Consider the following 14736-nt stretch of genomic DNA (forward strand, 5'->3'; position numbering starts at 1 on the left):
CTTTTTGTCCAGCTTAATTTGTATAAGCATAGACCGAATGACTTGAGGCCTAATTCTAAAGCAAATATATTACTCCTAGCTAGTAGCAGTAAACCAATCAATCACTGATGACGTATATGTCGAAGAAGATCTGCAGTCGGCCGTCAAAGTTAGTGCGGGAGCCAAGGGTGAAGTAATTGCAGCAATGGTCGGCATTCTGTTCCAGCAAGTAGATCCATTAGTAACAGTCTTAAGTGCACACGTTTACAAAAAAAGATAAATTATTTAGACAAGGGAAACTATTACCTTGTCAAAATGAGTTGTTTTGGAAGTTTTCCTAGCTCTTGAATGACAATCTACCAGCCTAAAGATAAATTGTTAGTGTTGCCTATTTATATCTGCTTGCAACAAGAGACATGATTCTCACATAAAGGAAGTTGTAGGTGCAGTTCTAAAAATTCAGTTCTAAAACAAAAGAAATGTGTGTGCACCTCAAAAAAACATTTCTGTAAATTCCGTTCACAAGCTGCTCTCAACTTTTGCCGTATGCAATGGCACCTCTCCATAGAGTAAATTCTAGCAAGCAACCAAAAAGTGAAATGTGTGTGCTCTGTAATAAATTCAGTTTTGTATTAGTTCTGAAATGTCGTGCTCCGGAACTATTAAATATGTGTGCTCTTCACTAAAAATTCAGTTCTAAAACAAAAGAAATTCAATTCTGAAATAAAATAAATGTGTGTGCACCTCCAAAATTCAGTTCTGAAACAAAAGAAATGTGTGTGCAACTCAAAAATTTAGTTCTAAAATGTGTGCTCCTAACAATTTCAATTATGTAACAAAACTCCTGAACCTCTGAAAATGTGTTTATTCCTCACACATTGCGAAAATGAAATGTTCCTGACAAACAAGACCCAACCAAAGAGAAGCAGACCAGCTGATGTTGCAAAGAAAACAGACAAGTCCTTTTTGTTGCAGTGTCTATTGAATGCTCAGATAGAAGAGGCATGGTTCTATATAGTTACCCATGTTTGGTCAGGAATATCCACATCAAATCTGTAACCTTGCTTATATCTGAGAGATTCTAGATTGCCTCCATTTGGATTCCTTGACCACCTACAAATTTAGTGATATGGGGTTCAATAAAAAATGACCAATAGAAGAGAAACAGTATCCTACCATGAATGAAAAAATTATGAATCAGCATTTAATTAACATAAAAAGTCGAATGAATCAAATAGGCAAAACTAAAGAAACATTATGACTGATAAGAGCACAGTTCTATTAACATTGCCCCACTATTGGTTAAACCAGGTAGCGAGAATGGTTGACTCGGAGATAGTTCAATTTCAGTGCTTCCATGTTACGCCTAAAGTTGTAAACAGAAAGCAAGATATGCAAAGCTAAAATAAAGTTTCGGCATAAAAAACAATACAAGTAGGCCATATGACTGAATAAACATTTTTACGCTAATCCAAACGAAATAACATTTCTTACCTACAATAGCGTACCAAGATATTTGTCCTGTGATATGCCACAGTGAGGTTAGTGTAGGAAGGTGAAGCCACGGTCTGCCCTAGAAGGACGTCATTGCGAACCTCACCATCGACTCCCCTGAACATGCAGACACATGAGCCCCTCTTCGCTACCCGCTGCTAGAGTAGAGATATCTGATTGAAAAATAAAGTATTAACAATTACAACAATGAATTCTAATTGAACTTAGGATAAAACAATGTTATGTAATGCAAACAAGAAATTATGCCATCAACACCTTTGGAAGAGGTATGTGTAGAGCTGCACGTGGAAAACTAATTTTCACCTCTACAAACAAAAGGCAGCAGTAGTATTAAAATCACATTACCACCAGAGAAACAAATCAAGTGAATAAGAACACTAAAAACAGTTAAAAGAAGCAGCTATATGAAGCATGTTTATTTTATTTGGGATGAACAGTTATATGATCTTGAGGTTCTTATCCCTTCTTCCTGCTGAAACTATGCAAGCATATAATAAGTCAAAATAACAATAGGGGTTGTTACATCCATCTATCAGAGTAGAATAATTAAAAAGAAAAATAACCAAAGATGATAATAGCTAGCATGAACATAACAAAAAAATAGACATATGGCGTATAGGATAGGGAAACATATAACGCTAATTCTAACTCCACATGTTACATTCAACCATCTTATTGCAAATGCAACAGTGAAACAATTTTACCTCATGGAGCATTCTATATCAATTGTACCAACTGGAGACCACTTTGCTTGAACCTTTCCAACTCCCTTAACAACATATGCCTGAAGGTCAATAACCTTCAAAGGAACAAATTAATTTATTGAGTACAATTACCCAAAATGGAAACAGCAGATCGCTCGAGGAAAGAGAAATATAATGGACATGCTATAATTGTAAAGCTTAAATCTTACATGCACGCCAAAAAGCACAATAGATTCACCGATGGAGCTTATTTCTATCCTCCAAGTTAAAGTAAATCTATTGTGTGCACATTAGAACTCTTAACTTCCATTTAACTGGAATTCCATTTTACCACATGTTGTTGGTCACGTGTCAAAGTGTCTTAACCCAAAGACGTCATTCAATGATCCATATTATTTTCAGAAACCTTTCTGTGGTAACAAAGGATCGTCAACGTACTCGCGGAATAACAAAATGGACAGTAACAGACAGGGTGTGCCTATATTAATTAGTGGAAGGGTCCCAATCCCACATGATGGTCTCCACTACTTCAGTATGAAATGCAGAAGTACCTTTTTCTTAGGTAAGGTTTTAGCAAATGCTGAGCAATGAGTGTGCCTAGCTTGCTGAGGTCATGGAAAGCTAGGAACTTTGCCAAAGGGTTTCACTGAACCAAAATCAGGTGAATGGCCCAACGAGAATCTATCCATCTTCATCACAGCCTGGTAGGAGGACAACTAAATTTTCATTGTTAAGAAAGCAACTATTTCAGGTACACATGTTTGCAGACAACACAATACAATCCAATTTATAGTTCTAATTTTAGTACTTCCCATACACCATACCTTTGTAGTCACTCAGGCTACAACTAGACTCAATTGATCACATACAGGTAAACACAATAAATCACAAAAATAAAATGTAGCAAAGTGGGTGCATAGTCTTGATCTATAATCAACAATAAAACACATTTACTTGTTTTGTGTTATGTTCTACCCAATTTGGTTTAGACACTGCATTCTGGACTACCAAAAAACTTCTGCTAAAAAACAACAGCATGCCATGATGTTCGGGGGCATATCCATTGCCCCCTTTTGATACTAAATATCATTTCTTATATGTTTTTTGTGTAGTCAATTGAATGCAGCAAAGTGGATCCTTAGTATTGATCTGTAATCACCATTAGAATATATTTACTTGTTTTGTGTTATGTTTTACTAATTTTTTGTGTTATGTTTCACTTTTTGGGGGCTCTACTGATCAAAATATGAGCTGCATTTTGGGCAAGCATGCCTTTTTCTATGGGACATGGTTTTTGATCTTCTTGGTTGATGGCACATAAGTTTCTAATAGGCCGTCATAACAAAAAATTAGTAAAACATAACACAAAACAAGTAAATATGTTCTAATGGTGATTACATTTTATTTTTGTGATTTATTGTGATTTATTGTATGTGATCAATTGAGTCTAGCTGTAGCCTGAGTGACTACAAAGGTATGGTGTATGGGTCTGCTAGAACTGAAATTCTGTCAAGTAACAGAACTAAAATTATGTCATAAATTTTCATTATAGAACGCTACAAACTGACCAGCTACTAAGCCCTGGTCATGTTCAGACAAATGCACCACCAAAGCATCCCCATTTTCTTCGGTACCCTCATTTACCAAAGTGCAATCATGAAATTCAGGGCTATGTCGCACCTGATGTTCAGAAATTTTATATTAGCACAGAAACAAAAGGTAATTTTACACAGGAAAACACTGCAGATCTCAACATATAAAACTCTGAAACATGATTTCAATTTATTAAGAAAGAAACAATGGACACCCAGTCAACAAGACTTCAAATCGTGGGCTGAGGAGTTGACAACATCTTCGTTCTACTGATTGAGCAAGCACTCTATAGTTCATACATTCATTTACTACTAATCTAAGTTCTGTTGTTTGTACTTGATATACTACTACATTTAAATATGGAGTCAAAACAGAACTTATTTGGAGCACAAGACAGACAGACACATTTAGCTAAGCAGCGGCACATGTGAATCGCATTCTAAACTTCAATATAACTAAAACAAATGTATATTGTTCTCTGAATAACTAAAACAAAACTTGGTCCTGGTGGCTCCCTTAACACCTAAAACATAATGCATTTCCTACATCCAGGATATTCCATAATGTCTAGTTCAAATATTGGTGAATCATAGAAACTTATGTGCCATCAACCAAGAAGATCAAAAACCATGTCCCATAGAAAAAAAAGCATGCTTGCCCAAAATGCAACTCAAATTTTGATCAGTAGAGCCCCCAAAAAGTGAAAAATAAAAGAGAAGCAGTATGAATATGACATGCATCTCATGACGTACAACTTCTCAGATTCGATGGGTCTGCTAGAAACATTCAGGAAGTGCACATAAGATCCAAACCTCGCCTATGGAGAGCAGCTTCCTAAACTGTGTGGTGGCCTTGAGCTGCACAGTGGGCTCGTTGGAGAGGACGACCTGTACCATCGCTGGCAAGCCATCAAGCTGCATAAAAAGGCAAGGAGAAAATCAAATCCGAATCCGCCAGATCGAGTATCACTCCATCACCCAAACCCTAACCAACAAGGCGGATCAGATCAGAGCTAGAAAGAGCGAGCAAGGGGTGTCACACCTTCTGCTGGAAAGCGATGGAGTGGCCCATCGGCGGCACGATGTCAGCGGTAGAGGCGAGGAATCCATCGTGACGCTTCTTTTGGAGGCTTTCCTCGCGTTTGGCCTTGCAGATGTCGAGCATCTGGCCCTCGCGGTGGCGGCGACTCTCCTACATCATCACCATTGCAAAGTACGGGCCAACAAAACACAACAAGACGATCTGGATCGGGCACACCGCACACAGGGATCTCTGAAGCTTACCCGATGGAGAAGGTGGTCATGGAGCTATCCTCCGTCGTCGGTGTAGAGCGTCACGCTGTGGGTCGTGAAGACCCGGGAATCGAGGGGGTCATCGCGAGCGGCGTCAGGCAGGTGGATGACGGCAGCTGTCTCGCAGGCGGGTAGGCAAGGGGGACGGGTGCGGCGGTCCCTGAGGGGATGACGATGCATGCGGGGGTTGAGAAGACAGATGGGCGCGGCGTTTCGGGGGAGGAAGGAGGCGCGTTGATGGGGCGGGGCGGGGGCTGGGGGTAGTGACGACACAGGCATCCTGAGGCGGGATGCGAGGGCATGGTGTCCGAGGAAGGGGCGCGTAATCCGAGGATGCACGGCGCGTGGTGGCCTTCCATAGACGGAGCGGATGTGAGATCTCGGGGCACAGGGGCGCGGAATCCATCACTGGCCGCATGAGGGCGAGGAGGAGGAGGAGGTGGCGGAATCCGAGGATGGCTGGGCATGGCGCGTGGTGGCCTTCCATAGACGGAGCGAATGCGAGATCTCGGGGGCACAGGGGTTGGCGGGTGTGTGGGCTGCGGGCAGGATTCCCGGCGGTGATGGCTGGCGCGCGTCCGGCATGTTGGATGCGAGGAAGGAAGACAACGCGGGTGGGGGCGGGATTGCAGGAAGGAAGACGGCGTGGGCAGGGGCGGGATTGCAGGAAGGAAGACGGCGCGGCGCGGGGGGCTGGAGCGGGGGCACGGTGAGGTTGGTGGACGCCCTCGCTCCAGCCTTAAGGTGTAGTAGAGATGTGGATGTGAAGATCCTTAGAAGGGAGGATTCCTCTGTTGCCTTTACAGGTCGCTTGAAGGGCAAACTCTATCTTGTTGATTTCACAACAAGTAGAGTGACGCCTGAGACTTGTTTAGTGGCAAAATCTGACAGGGGTTGGCTTTGGCATCGCCGGCTAGCTCATGTTGGCATGAGGAACTTGGCCAAACTTTAAAAGGAGGGTCACATTATTGGACTAACAAATGTTGTGTTTGAGAAAGATAGGGTTTGTGGCGCATGCCAAGCAGGAAAGCAACATGGAGTCCCACATCAATCAAACAATGTGGTTACAACAAAAAGGCCACTGGAGCTTCTTCACATGGACCTCTTCGGACCTGTGGCTTACATCAGCATTGGTGGTAGTAAGTATGGTTTAGTCATTGTTGATGATTATTCTCGTTTCACCTGGGTTTTCTTTTTAAGTGATAAAGGTGAAACTCAAGAAACTTTGAAGAAATTCATGAGAAGGGCTCAAAATGAGTTTGAGCTCAAAATCAAGAAAGTGAGGAGTGATAATGGGACGGAATTCAAGAACACAGGTGTTGAAGAATTCTTAGGTGAAGAAGGAATCAAACATGAGTTCTCGGTTCCTTATACTCCACAACAAAATGGTATTGTGGAAAGAAAGAACCGAACTCTAATTGAAGCAGCTAGAACTATGTTAGATGAGTACAAGACACCTGACAACTTTTGGGCAGAAGCGGTCAACACCGCCTGTCATGCAATCAACCGTCTCTATCTTCATAAGATCTACAAGAAGACAGCTTATGAACTTCTCACTGGTAACAAACCTAAAGTTGATTATTTTAGAGTATTTGGTTGTAAATGTTTTATTCTTAACAAGAAAGTCAAGAGCTCAAAGTTTGCTCCTAGAGTGGACGAGGGTTTCTTGCTTGGTTATGCATCAAATGCGCATGGATATCGCGTTTTCAACAATACCACCGGTCTTGTTGAAATAGCGATAGACGTGACATTTGATGAGTCTAATGGCTCGCAAGGGCACGTTTCTAATGGCACTGCAGGAAATGAAGAACCACCTTGTGAGGCTATAAAGAGACTTGCAATAGGTGAGGTAAGACCTCAAGAGAACGATGATGATGAAGGAACTTTATGGATGACCAATGAGGTTTTTGATGTGGGTGCAAAGGTGGTGGATGACAAATCCTCCACCCAAGCAAACCCATCAACCTCAAGTCATCCAAATCTTGAAGAAAATCATCAACCCCAAAGGATGCCAACGGTGGTAGAAGATGAACATGAAAGTATTGATGGTGAAGTGGCTATTGATCAAGTAGATGATGAGGAGGAACAAATTCAAAGACAACCATCAGTGCCTCATCCTCGAGTTCATCACACTATTCAAAGAGATCATCCGGTGGACAACATCCTGGGTAGCATCAGGAGAGGGGTAACAACTCGATCTCGTCTAGCAAATTTTTGTGAATTTTACTCGTTTGTTTCCTCTCTTGAGCCACTTAAGGTTGAAGAAGCGTTGGGTGATCCGGATTGGATAATTGCCATGCAAGAGGAATTGAACAACTTCACCCGGAATGAAGTCTAGTCCTTGGTTCCAAGACCCAAGCAAAATGTGATTGGGACAAAATGGGTCTTTAGGAACAAACAAGATGAGCATGGCGTGGTTACAAGAAATAAAGCATGGTTGGTTGCTCAAGGCTACACTCAAGTGGAAGGACTTGATTTTGGTGAAACATATGCGCCGGTAGCAAGGTTAGAGTCAATAAGAATATTAATTGCCTATGCTACTAACCATGATTTCAAGTTATATCAAATGGACGACAAGAGCGCGTTTCTAAATGGTCCACTAGAAGAGAGGGTCTATGTGGAGCAACCACCGGGCTTTGAAGACCCAAGGAAGCCAAATCATGTCTATCTACTTCACAAGGCACTCTACGGGCTTAAACAAGCCCCTAGAGCTTGCTATGATCGCCTTAAAGATTTTTTAATTAAGAATGGGTTTACAATAGGAAAAACTGACTCTACATTATTTACTCGCAAAGTTGACAATGAATTATTTGTGTGCCAAATATATGTCGATGACATTATATTTGGTAGTACTAATGAAAAATTTTGTGAAGAGTTTAGCAAAGTAATGACGAACAGGTTTGAGATGTCTATGATGGGTGAGCTTAAATACTTCCTGGGATTTCAAGTCAAACAACTCAAGGAAGGTACTTTTCTATGCCAAACTAACTATACGCAAGATATGCTCAAGAAGTTTGGTATGGAAAAGGCAAAGCACGCCAAGACTCCAATGTCATCAAATGGACACCTCGACCTAAATGAAGAAGGTAAACCTGTAGATCAAAAGTTATATAGATCAATGATAGGGTCTCTACTTTATTTGTGTGCATCTAGACCTGATATAATGTTGAGTGTTTGCATGTGTGCTCGCTTTCAAGCTAATCCTAAAGATTGCCATCTTGTTGCCGTTAAGAGAATCCTAAGATACTTAGTGCACACCCAAAATCTAGGCTTATGGTACCCTAAAGGCTCCCTTTTCAATTTGCTTGGCTACTCTGACTCAGATTATGCCGGTTGCAAAGTAGATCGAAAAAGCACTACTGGGACTTGCCAATTCCTTGGGCGGTCCTTAGTGTCATGGAGTTCCAAGAAACAAAATTGTGTTGCACTTTCCACTACAAAAGCTGAGTACATAGCAGCTGGGGCATGTTGTGCACAATTGTTATGGATGAAGCAAACCCTGAGAGATTTTAGTTGTGAGTTTAACAAGATTCCACTATTGTGTGACAATGAGAGTGCCATAAAACTTGCAAACAATCCAGTGCAACACTCTAGAACCAAACATATTGACATTAGACATCATTTCTTGAGAGACCACGAAGCCAAAGGAGATATCGAATTGTTTCATGTGAGCACCGAAAATCAACTAGCCGATATCTTCACAAAACCCCTTGATGAGACTAGGTTTTGCTTTCTTAGGAGTGAACTAAATATCTTGGATTCTCGAAACGTGTCTTAAAAACTAAAATTTTGATCAAATTTGACGGATATAAATTGATTGTTTGCGCAATATGTCATGAGAAATACTATTTGTTTCATTAAAATTACTCATGTCATTTTTGCTAAGTGCTATTATAGCCTTTTCAGGCAATATCTGAAAACTGGTTGAGTAAATCGGCTGAGTAGGTCACTCAACCGGTTTTCCTCTGGTGGAAACCGGTTGAACCGGTATAAAAACCGGTTGAACCGGTTTTGCCCTCCTCCGCGTTCGTGCTGTCAGTCAGCGCCGCAGTCTGCGCCGTCAGTCTTGCAGACTGCGCTGTCAGTCTGCCACGGAATCCGCGCAGTCAATACCTTTTTCTGCACGCTTTTACTGCGCAGACTGACCAGAAACCGGTTGAACCGGTTTTATAACCGGTTGAACCGGTTTTCTGTCAGTTGACCGGCCGGCCCCTCCCCTATTTCTCTCCCCTTCCTCTCTTATCTTCTTCTCAGTTTCTTATTCCAGCCGACGCCGCCTACTCCTTCCTCTCTCTCTACTCCACACTTTCACCTCTCCAAAACCCACTTGTGCCATCCAATCTTCGAAAGTTTGTTGGAAATCTGTTCATCTCGGCATTCTCCATCATCTCCCTCGATCTTGTTGGAATTTCTTGATTCAAACTCCGGATCGAGGTATTGCTCTAGTTCATCTCTTTTTACTCAATCGCATCCATTCTTGATTATCTAGTGTATCATTCGTTGGGTACATTTTAGTCTAAGTGCTTGTAACACTTAGATTATCCTCATTTGTCACGAACATTGTTTGAGTTTAGCGGTTTGATATTATTTGTTGTAGTTGAACCGCTCGCATGAACGGTTGAAGTGCATGCTCAATATCATACACGTCTCTACTCAAGCGTGGTTGTTAAGATCCTTGCTCATCATAGGTTCTATCTTCTTTTTTTAAGGATGGTGCGTAGAAGGAATCCTTCTGTGGTTGAATCCGACTCCTCTGATGACCAAGAGATCCATGGAGATACTCCCCCACGCGCCAGATCCAAGCGTGGGCGAGGAAGTGGCAACGTCATGCAGGTTGGTGAGGCCTCCGGGTCTCATGGTGGTCGTGGTCGGATGCCCCGGAATCCATCCGGTCGATCCCGACCCACGACAAACCCTCATGCATGGGAAGCAACAAGTGATGATGAGGGTGGGAAAGATGATGAGGTTGATCTTCCCCGTGCCCATGCCCCTGTTATTCGAGGTTTGGTCCTCCACCAGGCGGAGGCCCGTCGCGCTGGCAATGAGCTAGTGACTGATTTCACTGCCAGTGGAGGTTCTGCTCTTCTGCAGGACATCTGTTTCCAGAATCCTGCATTACGCCTTCGTGATGCCAGGATTGATGGGAACCGTTTTTGGATGCTTCATCATGTGGATTTTTACAGCACTGTGATCCTCCCCAAGAAACATCAACCCATCCTACATCAACGCTATATCAACTGGGAAGGATGTGAGGCAATTGGGGACCCAGAGATGACACAGGCATTGAGGGCCTGTGAAAGAAAGAAAATGAAGGAGATAATGACATTCCAATATGATTGGAATGATGAAGTGATTGCCCAGTTTTACTCAACTCTGTGGGTTAAGCTGGCGGATGAGGATAGTCCATACAACTATCCTTATCTTAACTTCTACATTGAGGGAAGCTGGTACAAGGTGAGCTACCGTCGGTTTGCTCACATTCTTGGATTCACTGACAATGATATTTCTGGGGATAAGATAAAGATTCATGATTTCCACCAACCTACTAGAGATGAAGCCAGAGACCTTCATCTCTCTGAGTCTGGGAAATTTTGGGAGTCCACCAACGTACACAAGTATTATAGATACACCAACTCCCTCAGCCGGATGACCCTCATTCCAAAAGGGGGTAATCAGATGAATATTCTTGGCGAGAGCAAGGTTTTGCTCTCTTTCATGAAGCCCAGCAGCTCAGAGAGTATCAACGTCTTTGATATGATCTGGTAGGAAATCATTCATGCTGCCTGCTTTCCATTGAAGGGATGTCTTCATGCTCCTTTTATCATGAAGATGATTAAGTTGTGACCCAGTTTCGATATGATAAAAGCACAAGACATCAGTCATATACCCCTTTCTGGATTGACCCCAACAATCCAGCAGGGCGCTTAAGGAAAGCCCCTTCCAGCTCATGTGCTCATACCTCTGCTGGTCCGTCTGCTGGTCCTGCTGCTGCTGCTCCTGCCGGTGCCTCGCGTCCCTCCCCTGGCCACGGATCTCCCATGCCACGTGGTCGTGGCCGTGGTCGAGGTCGTGGCCGAGGGATGGGTGCCCGCTTAGCACACGGGATTGTGGCATTTTTCTCCATGTGCCGGAACATCTCTGCGGATGTACATGAGCTGGCAAGGCGTCAGCGGGAGACGGACGACAATCTTCGTCGTCAAGCTTCTTCCATGGGTATGCCCTTTGCCCCTCGCTCGCCTGACGTGCCTCTCCATCCTCCTCCCCCGGAGATAAATGAGTGGCACCAGCAGACCTATGGGGTGCCCTTCATGTCAGCAGAAGACGAAGAAGAAGAAGAAACCTACTTCGATGACCGCGAGCAGTTTGCCCCGCCTCCCTACTATGGGGATCTGGGTCAATCATCCTCTCACCCTCCGCCCCAGGATCCTTCTGGAAGTGCTCCTCCCCCGGATCAGTCTGGGGAAGAACACTTCGCATCTCACCTGGCGCACCACTTCTTTGCTCCTCATCAGCCTCCTCCAAACTGGTGATCTTGTGTTGATGGCTCTCTCCTCTTTTGGTTCTTGTTGCCAAAAAGGGGGAGAAGGTTTCTTATCATGGCAGTACCTTCTATTTATGTAACGAACATTGGTTTGTAATAATTTGTGATGCATGCATGGCTCTGTAGCCATAAACTTTTTATGATGTGATGCGATATGATATCATTATTGTAATAGCAGTAGTAACTTTTCATATCATATGCTATGCAATAATGAGTTTGTATGTGTAATTTTACTCTTTCTATCATCACAATCTATAATTATGTTTCATCCCTCATTGTTTTGTGTATGATATTGATTGTTCACTCTCTCTAAATATGTTGCAGATTGACATATCAAGTCAATGTTAATATCATAAAACTCATGCACATATTTAGGGGGAGCTACACATACACAAATGCTTTTATCTCGCAAGTACTCATAGTTTTTAATGTTTATCTCTACTCTAGTTTGTTTTGGCATCAATCACCAAAAAGGGGGAGATTGTAAGTGCAATCAACCCTAATTGAGGGTTTTGGTGATTAAATGACAAAACAAACAGAGATTCTAACAAGTTTGCTCCTAGCATGTACGCAGTAATTCTACAGACAGGAGAAGCACAGATCTTACGAACATAAAAATAAAAAGCACAGCAGATTTAAAATTCCACATCAAATAGCGTGCTCCAAGTGCTTTGAAACAACGGCGGTACTCATTTTACAGTTCTTGAGTTATAGGAATCGCCGTACAATTAAGAGGGATCCACATGGTTAAGTAAGTTATGCAATGAGCTAAGTTCAAAACCCTTTGAAAACATCCTTGAGAATATTTTTCCAGATCATGAATGCCCTTGAGAAAGACCAATTTTACTTCCCACAAAAACTCCACTTTTGTCCTCCTCAAAACACTCAAAATTTGGTTTCAGCCCTAGAAACCGGTTCAACCGGTCCTGAAACCGGTTCAAACGGTTTTGGGACTTTTCCTCTGCCACCCCTGCTCTGACCTGTCTGACAGTCAGAGCTGTCAGAAAAAGTCGCTGCAGATTTTTTGGGAAAACCGGTTCAACCGGATTTTTCCTTACTCAACCGGTTTTGAAACCGGTCGAGTCTCCGGCTGAGTAGGTTAGTGAACCGGGATCCCCTGGTAGAAACCGGTTCAACCGGTCTGAAAACCGGTTCAACCGGTTTTTACTCTTTTTCTCCCAACGGCTGCCAGCTTTTGGGGGATCCTTTATATACCCCCTCACACTCTCTCTCTCATTTACTTCAGCTCCTCCCACGAAATCTTGGCTGACCAAACTCTCAACAAGTGCATTCATTTCACCTTTCACACCCACAATCACATCTCCTTCAATTGCTTGAAGGATCCTTGGTGTGAGGTGAACTCGATCTAACTCGCTGTCATTTTCATCTCGATTCTCATATTCTCTTTGTTCTTGAGCTCGTTGCAAACTTAACCTTGTGCGGATTTGTTACTCTTGGAACCTCGTGTTCCTTGACGGTTAGAGGTTGCTTGGGAGTCTCCAAATTTATGGACGACCCCAAGAAGTTTGTATCACCAGCTCTCTAAGCATATTTGAGAAGAGATTGCCTTGACCTTTGTGGTCGGCTTGTGGAGGATTAGGGTTGGAAAAGACCCGGCCCTTTGTGGGCTCCTCAACGAGGAGTAGGACACCTTTGTGGTGGTTGCCGAACCTCAGGTTATATCGCGTGTTCTTGTGTGTTCTTGTTAAGCACTTTAAATTTGTTGGTTGGTTCATATTATCTATTCGAGTAGATCTTGCGTAGGGCAAGTCATTAGCAAAATCTTTCACTACTTCGTAATATTTGTTTATCTAAGTTGAACAGGTTCAAACTTGTTCAGTTGTGAACAAAATCAACTGAACCGATTTGCACCAGTGCAACTTTAATTTAACCTTTCTCGAAGTTTTTAGTGAAAAATTTCAGGTGTAGCCTATTCACCCCCCCTCTAGGCTACTTTCACTTTGCCGAGTGCCAAGGCTACAACACTCAGCAAAGAAGCTTTATCGGTGCCTAAGTGTACCTTCTTTGGCGAGTGCTATGACCTTGACACTCGGCAAAGAGCCGGATTCCGATAGTGAGCATTGAGGTAAATGGTGCTATAAAATCATAACACCATTTTTTGGAGGTGTACTGTTTCTTATAGATTTACTGTAGCATTTGGCTTGCTGGCTACACAGCTACAACAATCGATAGCAGAAATAAGTAGGTTCAATATATCATAGGTTTTTAAATACCACATGCCCTAGCCACACTACAGCCAAATTTCCCTAGCTACGACAGCGAGTCAGGTCCCCTTCCATGACTGAATAAGTGTGAAACTTACTTCCGGGGCATGAACACTATGGCCGAGGAAAAAGTATGGCTTGCATCGCTAGACCTAGATTGCGTCGCCAATGAGTGGTGTTGTGCCCTAGAGCGCGACCACGACGTCCTATCATTAGCACGCTATGTCGACTACATCAACATGCGGCCGCCTGATACACCTAGCCCAGGTAGGATTGGTCGAGGTTCAATAGTTTATTAAGTACACCCAACTTAGGGAAAGACCCAGTCGCCCCAAAAGGCTACTCCGATGGGGAAAGGGTGGCTCTCCATTTTAAGGTGGCTTCCTCATCGCAAGTTAAACGAGATGGGATAATTCTGAGGCTCACACGGTTGCTGTCCAACTATAATTGGGCCAATTACGTCTTTGCCAACGGGTAATAGTGGAGGATGTTCTCATCATTCATACCTTCTTAAAATGGGCCCTAGTGAAAGGGAAATGTGTCCTTATACAATTTCTATAAATGTTTTAGTGATTAGATGCTCAACACATATTGATTTTAAAGGTGATGTGCACTAAGTGTTGAAGAGATGCAAAGCAAAAATCAAGGTATGACTCTAGCCTTAGTGAATTGTTTTTGATACTAACATATTTCTCTAAGTGCTAGGAACATTGATAAATAAACTGAGATTGGTTTGAAGATGGTTGGCCAAAACCAGCCAGGATGCACCAGCCTGCGGTGCACCGGACTGTCTGGTGTGCACCCGACAGTGTCCGGTGCCTAGGATGGCTCGGCGATGAACTCGTCGCTCTCGGGAAATCGTCACGGGCGTCGTGGCTAAAATTCAC

The 14736-nt window shown here is 43.0% G+C and overlaps 1 long non-coding RNA gene across 2 annotated transcripts; it reads right to left on the reverse strand.

Moving 5' to 3' along the window:
• Positions 1–116: 116 nt before the first annotated feature.
• On the reverse strand, positions 117–4705 carry LOC109940211 (uncharacterized). Of its 2 annotated transcripts, none has more exons than XR_002262845.2 (7): positions 4604–4705; positions 2199–2293; positions 1750–1799; positions 1474–1646; positions 1002–1092; positions 286–343; positions 117–196 (listed from the first exon to the last, which is right to left on the reverse strand). It is a non-coding gene; the product is annotated as an uncharacterized lncRNA (long non-coding RNA). The 2 variants fall into 2 exon arrangements; XR_004850320.1 differs by having other exon boundaries at positions 471–1092.
• Between the last annotated feature and the right edge of the window lie 10031 nt (positions 4706–14736).

The sequence above is a fragment of the Zea mays genome, chromosome 6, assembly GCF_902167145.1.
Source record: "Zea mays cultivar B73 chromosome 6, Zm-B73-REFERENCE-NAM-5.0, whole genome shotgun sequence".
Taxonomy (NCBI): Eukaryota; Viridiplantae; Streptophyta; class Magnoliopsida; order Poales; family Poaceae; genus Zea; species Zea mays.